This window comes from Saccoglossus kowalevskii, chromosome 13 (assembly GCF_978046115.1).
Source record: "Saccoglossus kowalevskii chromosome 13, keSacKowa6.1, whole genome shotgun sequence".
NCBI lineage: Eukaryota > Metazoa > Hemichordata > Enteropneusta > Harrimaniidae > Saccoglossus > Saccoglossus kowalevskii.
The window spans coordinates 839,260-847,867 of NC_140653.1; positions in this window are offsets into that span (position 1 = coordinate 839,260).

The following is an 8,608-nucleotide window of genomic DNA, read 5'->3' on the forward strand; positions in this document are numbered from 1 at the left end:
AGAACAACAATACAATAATAGATTTCCAATAAACAACAACTAAATCACACTGAAAATATAGAACAACAATACAATAATAGATTTAAATAAACTACAACTAAATCACACTGAAAATATAGAACAATAAAAAAATTGATTTCAAATAAACTACAACTAAATCACACTGAAAATATAGAACAACAATACAATAATAGATTTCAAATAAACAACAACTAAATCACACTGAAAATATAGAACAACAATACAATAATAGATTTAAATAAACTACAACTAAATCACACTGAAAATATTGAACAACAATACAATAATAGATTTCAAATAAACAACAACTAAATCACACTGAAAATATAGAGCAACAATACAATAATAGATTTCCAATAAACAACAACAAATAAATCACACTGAAAATATAGAACAACAATAAAAAATTGATTTCAAATAAACTACAACTAAATCACACTGAAAATATAGAACAACAATACAATAATAGATTTCAAATAAACTACAACTAAATCACACTGAAAATATAGAACAACAATACAATAATAGATTTAAATAAACTACAACTAAATCACACTGAAAATATAAAACAATACAATAATAGATTTCAAATAAACTACAACTAAATCACACTGAAAATATAGAACAACAATACAATAATAGATTTCAAACAAACTACAACTAAATCGCACTGAAAATATAGAACAACAATACAATAATAGATTTCAAATAAACTACAACTAAATCACACTGAAAATATAGAACAATACAATAATAGATTTCAAATAAACAACAACTAAATCACACTGAAAATATAGAACAACAATACAATAATAGATTTCAAATAAATAACAAATAAATCACACTGAAAATATAAAACAACAATACAATAATAGATTTCAAATAAACAACAACTAAATCACACTGAAAATATAGAACAACAATACAATAATATATTTCAAATAAATAACAACTAAATCACACTGAAAATATAAAACAACAATACAATAATAGATTTCAAATAAACTACAACTAATTCACACTGAAAATATAGAACAACAATACAATAATAGATTTCAAATAAACTACAACTAAATCACACTGAAAATATAGAACAAGAATACAATAATAGATTTCAAATAAACTACAACTATATCACACTGAAAATATAGAACAACAATACAATAATAGATTTCAAATAAACTACAACTAAATCACACTGAAAACTATAGAACAACAATACAATAATAGATTTCAAATAAACCACAACTAAATCACACTGAAAATATAGAACAACAATACAATAATAGATTTCCAATAAATAACAACAACTAAATCACACTGAAAATATAGAACAACAATACAATAATAGATTTATATAAACTACAACTAAATCACACTGAAAATATAGAACAACAATACAATAATAGATTTCCAATAAACAACAACTAAATCACACTGAAAATATAGAACAACAATACAATAATAGATTTAAATAAACTACAACTAAATCACACTGAAAATATAGAACAACAATAAAAAAATTGATTTCAAATAAACTACAACTAAATCACACTGAAAATATAGAACAACAATACAATAATAGATTTCAAATAAACAACAACTAAATCACACTGAAAATATAGAACAACAATACAATAATAGATTTAAATAAACTACAACTAAATCACACTGAAAATATTGAACAACAATACAATAATAGATTTCAAATAAACAACATCTAAATCACACTGAAAATATAGAGCAACAATACAATAATAGATTTCCAATAAACAACAACAAATAAATCACACTGAAAATATAGAACAACAATACAATAATAGATTTATATAAACTACAACTAAATCACACTGAAAATATAGAACAACAATACAATAATAGATTTCAAATAAACAACAACTAAATCACACAGAAAATATAGAACAACAATACTATAAGAGATTTCAAATAAACTACAAGTAAATCACACTGAAAATATAGAACAACAATACAATAATAGATTTAAATAAACTACAACTAAATCACACTGAAAATATAGAACAACAATAAAAAAATTGATTTCAAATAAACTACAAGTAAATCACACTGAAAATATAGAACAACAATACAATAATAGATTTAAATAAACTACAACTAAATCACACTGAAAATATAGAACAACAACAAAAAAATTGATTTCAAACAAACTACAACTAAATCACACTGAAAATATAGAACAACAATACAATAATAGATTTCAAATAAACAACAACTAAATCACACTGAAAATATAGAACAACAATACAATAATAGATTTAAATAAACTACAACTAAATCACACTGAAAATATAGAACAACAATACAATAATAGATTTCAAATAAACTACAACTAAATCACACTGAAAATATAGAACAACAATACAATAATAGATTTCAAATAAACTACAACTAAATCACACTGAAAATATAGAACAACAATACAATAATAGATTTAAATAAACTACAACTAAATCACACTGAAAATATAAAACAATACAATAATAGATTTCAAATAAACTACAACTAAATCACACTGAAAATATAGAACAACAATACAATAATAGATTTCAAATAAACTACAACTAAATCGCATTGAAAATATAGAACAACAATACAATAATAGATTTCATATAAACTACAACTAAATCACACTGAAAATATAGAACAATACAATAAGAGATTTCAAATAAACAACAACTAAATCACACTGAAAATATAGAACAACATTACAATAATAGATTTAAATAAACTACAACTAAATCACACTGAAAATATAGAACAATAATACAATAATAGATTTCAAATAAACAACAACTAAATCACACAGAAAATATAGAACAACAATACTATAATAGATTTCAAATAAACAAGTAAATCACACTGAAAATATAGAACAACAATACAATAATAGATTTCAAATAAACAACAACTAAATCACACTGAAAATATAGAACAATACAATAATAGATTTCAAATAAACTACAACTAAATCACACTGAAAATATAGAACAACAATACAATAATAGATTTCAAATAAACAACAACTAAATCACACTGAAAATATACAACAACAATACAATAATAGATTTCAAATAAACTACAACTAAATCACACTGAAAATATAGAACAACAATAAAAAATTGATTTCAAATAAACTACAACTAAATCACACTGAAAATATAGAACAACAATACAATAATAGATTTCAAATAAACTACAACTAAATCACACTGAAAATATAAAACAACAATACAATAATAGATTTCCAATAAACAACAACAACTAAATCACACTGAAAATATAGAACAACAATACAATAATAGATTTCAAATAAACTACAACTAATTCACACTGAAAATATAGAACAACAATACAATAATAGATTTAAATAAACTACAACTAAATCACACTGAAAATATAAAACAATACAATAATAGATTTCAAATAAACTACAACTAAATCACACTGAAAATATAGAACAACAATACAATAATAGATTTCAAACAAACTACAACTAAATCGCACTGAAAATATAGAACAACAATACAATAATAGATTTCAAATAAACTACAACTAAATCACACTGAAAATATAGAACAATACAATAATAGATTTCAAATAAACAACAACTAAATCACACTGAAAATATAGAACAACAATACAATAATAGATTTCAAATAAATAACAACTAAATCACACTGAAAATATAAAACAACAATACAATAATAGATTTCAAATAAACAACAACTAAATCACACTGAAAATATAGAACAACAATACAATAATATATTTCAAATAAATAACAACTAAATCACACTGAAAATATAAAACAACAATACAATAATAGATTTCAAATAAACTACAACTAATTCACACTGAAAATATAGAACAACAATACAATAATAGATTTCAAATAAACTACAACTAAATCACACTGAAAATATAGAACAACAATACAATAATAGATTTCAAATAAACTACAACTATATCACACTGAAAATATAGAACAACAATACAATAATAGATTTCAAATAAACTACAACTAAATCACACTGAAAACTATAGAACAACAATACAATAATAGATTTCAAATAAACCACAACTAAATCACACTGAAAATATAGAACAACAATACAATAATAGATTTCCAATAAATAACAACAACTAAATCACACTGAAAATATAGAACAACAATACAATAATAGATTTATATAAACTACAACTAAATCACACTGAAAATATAGAACAACAATACAATAATAGATTTCCAATAAACAACAACTAAATCACACTGAAAATATAGAACAACAATACAATAATAGATTTAAATAAACTACAACTAAATCACACTGAAAATATAGAACAATAAAAAAATTGATTTCAAATAAACTACAACTAAATCACACTGAAAATATAGAACAACAATACAATAATAGATTTCAAATAAACAACAACTAAATCACACTGAAAATATAGAACAACAATACAATAATAGATTTAAATAAACTACAACTAAATCACACTGAAAATATTGAACAACAATACAATAATAGATTTCAAATAAACAACAACTAAATCACACTGAAAATATAGAGCAACAATACAATAATAGATTTCCAATAAACAACAACAAATAAATCACACTGAAAATATAGAACAACAATACAATAATAGATTTATATAAACTACAACTAAATCACACTGAAAATATAGAACAACAATACAATAATAGATTTCAAATAAACAACAACTAAATCACACAGAAAATATAGAACAACAATACTATAAGAGATTTCAAATAAACTACAAGTAAATCACACTGAAAATATAGAACAACAATACAATAATAGATTTAAATAAACTACAACTAAATCACACTGAAAATATAGAACAACAATAAAAAAATTGATTTCAAATAAACTACAAGTAAATCACACTGAAAATATAGAACAACAATACAATAATAGATTTAAATAAACTACAACTAAATCACACTGAAAATATAGAACAACAACAAAAAAATTGATTTCAAACAAACTACAACTAAATCACACTGAAAATATAGAACAACAATACAATAATAGATTTCAAATAAACAACAACTAAATCACACTGAAAATATAGAACAACAATACAATAGTAGATTTAAATAAACTACAACTAAATCACACTGAAAATATAGAACAACAATACAATAATAGATTTCAAATAAACAACAACTAAATCACACAGAAAATATAGAACAACAATACTATAATAGATTTTAAATAAACTACAACTAAATCACACTGAAAATATAGAACAAAAATACAATAATAGATTTCAAATAAACTACAACTAAATCACACTGAAAATATAGAACAACAATACAATAATAGATTTCAAATAAACTACAACTAAATCGCATTGAAAATATAGAACAACAATACAATAATAGATTTCAAATAAACTACAACTAAATCACACTGAAAATATAGAACAATACAATAAGAGATTTCAAATAAACAACAACTAAATCACACTGAAAATATAGAACAACATTACAATAATAGATTTAAAAAAACTACAACTAAATCACACTGAAAATATAGAACAACAATACTATAATAGATTTTAAATAAACTACAACTAAATCACACTGAAAATATAGAACAAAAATACAATAATAGATTTCCAATAAACAACAACTAAATCACACTGAAAATATAAAACAACAATACAATAATAGATTTCCAATAAACAACAACAACTAAATCACACTGAAAATATAGAACAACAATACAATAATAGATTTCAAATAAACTACAACTAATTCACACTGAAAATATAGAACAACAATACAATAATAGATTTCAAATAAACTACAACTAAATCACACTGAAAATATAGAACAACAATACAATAATAGATTTCAAATAAACTACAACTATATCACACTGAAAATATAGAACAACAATACAATAATAGATTTCAAATAAACTACAACTAAATCACACTGAAAATATAGAACAATAATACAATAATAGATTTCAAATAAACAACAACTAAATCACACAGAAAATATAGAACAACAATACTATAATAGATTTCAAATAAACAAGTAAATCACACTGAAAATATAGAACAACAATACAATAATAGATTTCAAATAAACAACAACTAAATCACACTGAAAATATAGAACAATACAATAATAGATTTCAAATAAACTACAACTAAATCACACTGAAAATATAGAACAACAATACAATAATAGATTTCAAATAAACAACAACTAAATCACACTGAAAATATACAACAACAATACAATAATAGATTTCAAATAAATAACAACTAAATCACACTGAAAATATAGAACAACAATACAATAATAGATTTCAAATAAACTACAACTATATCACACTGAAAACATAGAACAACAATACAATAATAGATTTCAAATAAACTACAACTAAATCACACTGAAAATACAGAACAACAATACAATAATAGCTTTCAAATAAACTACAACTAAATCACACTGAAAACTATAGAACAACAATACAATAATAGATTTCAAATAAACTACAACTAAATCACACTGAAAATATAGAACAACAATACAATAATAGATTTCAAATAAACTACAACTAAATCACACTGAAAATATAGAACAATACAATAATAGATTTCAAATAAACAACAACTAAATCACACTGAAAATATAGAACAACAATACAATAATAGATTTCAAATAAATAACAACTAAATCACACTGAAAATATAAAACAACAATACAATAATAGATTTCAAATAAACAACAACTAAATCACACTGAAAATATATAACAACAATACAATAATATATTTCAAATAAATAACAACTAAATCACACTGAAAATATAAAACAACAATACAATAATAGATTTCAAATAAACTACAACTAATTCACACTGAAAATATAGAACAACAATACAATAATAGATTTCAAATAAACTACAACTAAATCACACTGAAAATATAGAACAACAATACAATAATAGATTTCAAATAAACTACAACTATATCACACTGAAAATATAGAACAACAATACAATAATAGATTTCAAATAAACTACAACTAAATCACACTGAAAACTATAGAACAACAATACAATAATAGATTTCAAATAAACCACAACTAAATCACACTGAAAATATAGAACAACAATACAATAATAGATTTCCAATAAACAACAACAACTAAATCACACTGAAAATATAGAACAACAATACAATAATAGATTTATATAAACTACAACTAAATCACACTGAAAATATAGAACAACAATACAATAATAGATTTCCAATAAACAACAACTAAATCACACTGAAAATATAGAACAACAATACAATAATAGATTTAAATAAACTACAACTAAATCACACTGAAAATATAGAACAACAATAAAAAAATTGATTTCAAATAAACTACAACTAAATCACACTGAAAATATAGAACAACAATACAATAATAGATTTCAAATAAACAACAACAAATAAATCACACTGAAAATATAGAACAACAATACAATAATAGATTTATATAAACTACAACTAAATCACACTGAAAATATAGAACAACAATACAATAATAGATTTCAAATAAACAACAACTAAATCACACAGAAAATATAGAACAACAATACTATAAGAGATTTCAAATAAACTACAAGTAAATCACACTGAAAATATAGAACAACAATACAATAATAGATTTAAATAAACTACAACTAAATCACACTGAAAATATAGAACAACAATAAAAAAATTGATTTCAAATAAACTACAAGTAAATCACACTGAAAATATAGAACAACAATACAATAATAGATTTAAATAAACTACAACTAAATCACACTGAAAATATAGAACAACAACAAAAAAATTGATTTCAAACAAACTACAACTAAATCACACTGAAAATATAGAACAACAATACAATAATAGATTTCAAATAAACAACAACTAAATCACACTGAAAATAGAGAACAACAATACAATAATAGATTTAAATAAACTACAACTAAATCACACTGAAAATATAGAACAGCAATACAATAATAGATTTCAAATAAACAACAACTAAATCACACAGAAAATATAGAACAACAATACTATAATAGATTTTAAATAAACTACAACTAAATCACACTGAAAATATAGAACAAAAATACAATAATAGATTTCAAATAAACTACAACTAAATCACACTGAAAATATAGAACAACAATACAATAATAGATTTCAAATAAACTACAACTAAATCGCATTGAAAATATAGAACAACAATACAATAATAGATTTCAAATAAACTACAACTAAATCACACTGAAAATATAGAACAATACAATAAGAGATTTCAAATAAACAACAACTAAATCACACTGAAAATATAGAACAACATTACAATAATAGATTTAAATAAACTACAACTAAATCACACTGAAAATATAGAACAATAATACAATAATAGATTTCAAATAAACAACAACTAAATCACACAGAAAATATAGAACAACAATACTATAATAGATTTCAAATAAACAAGT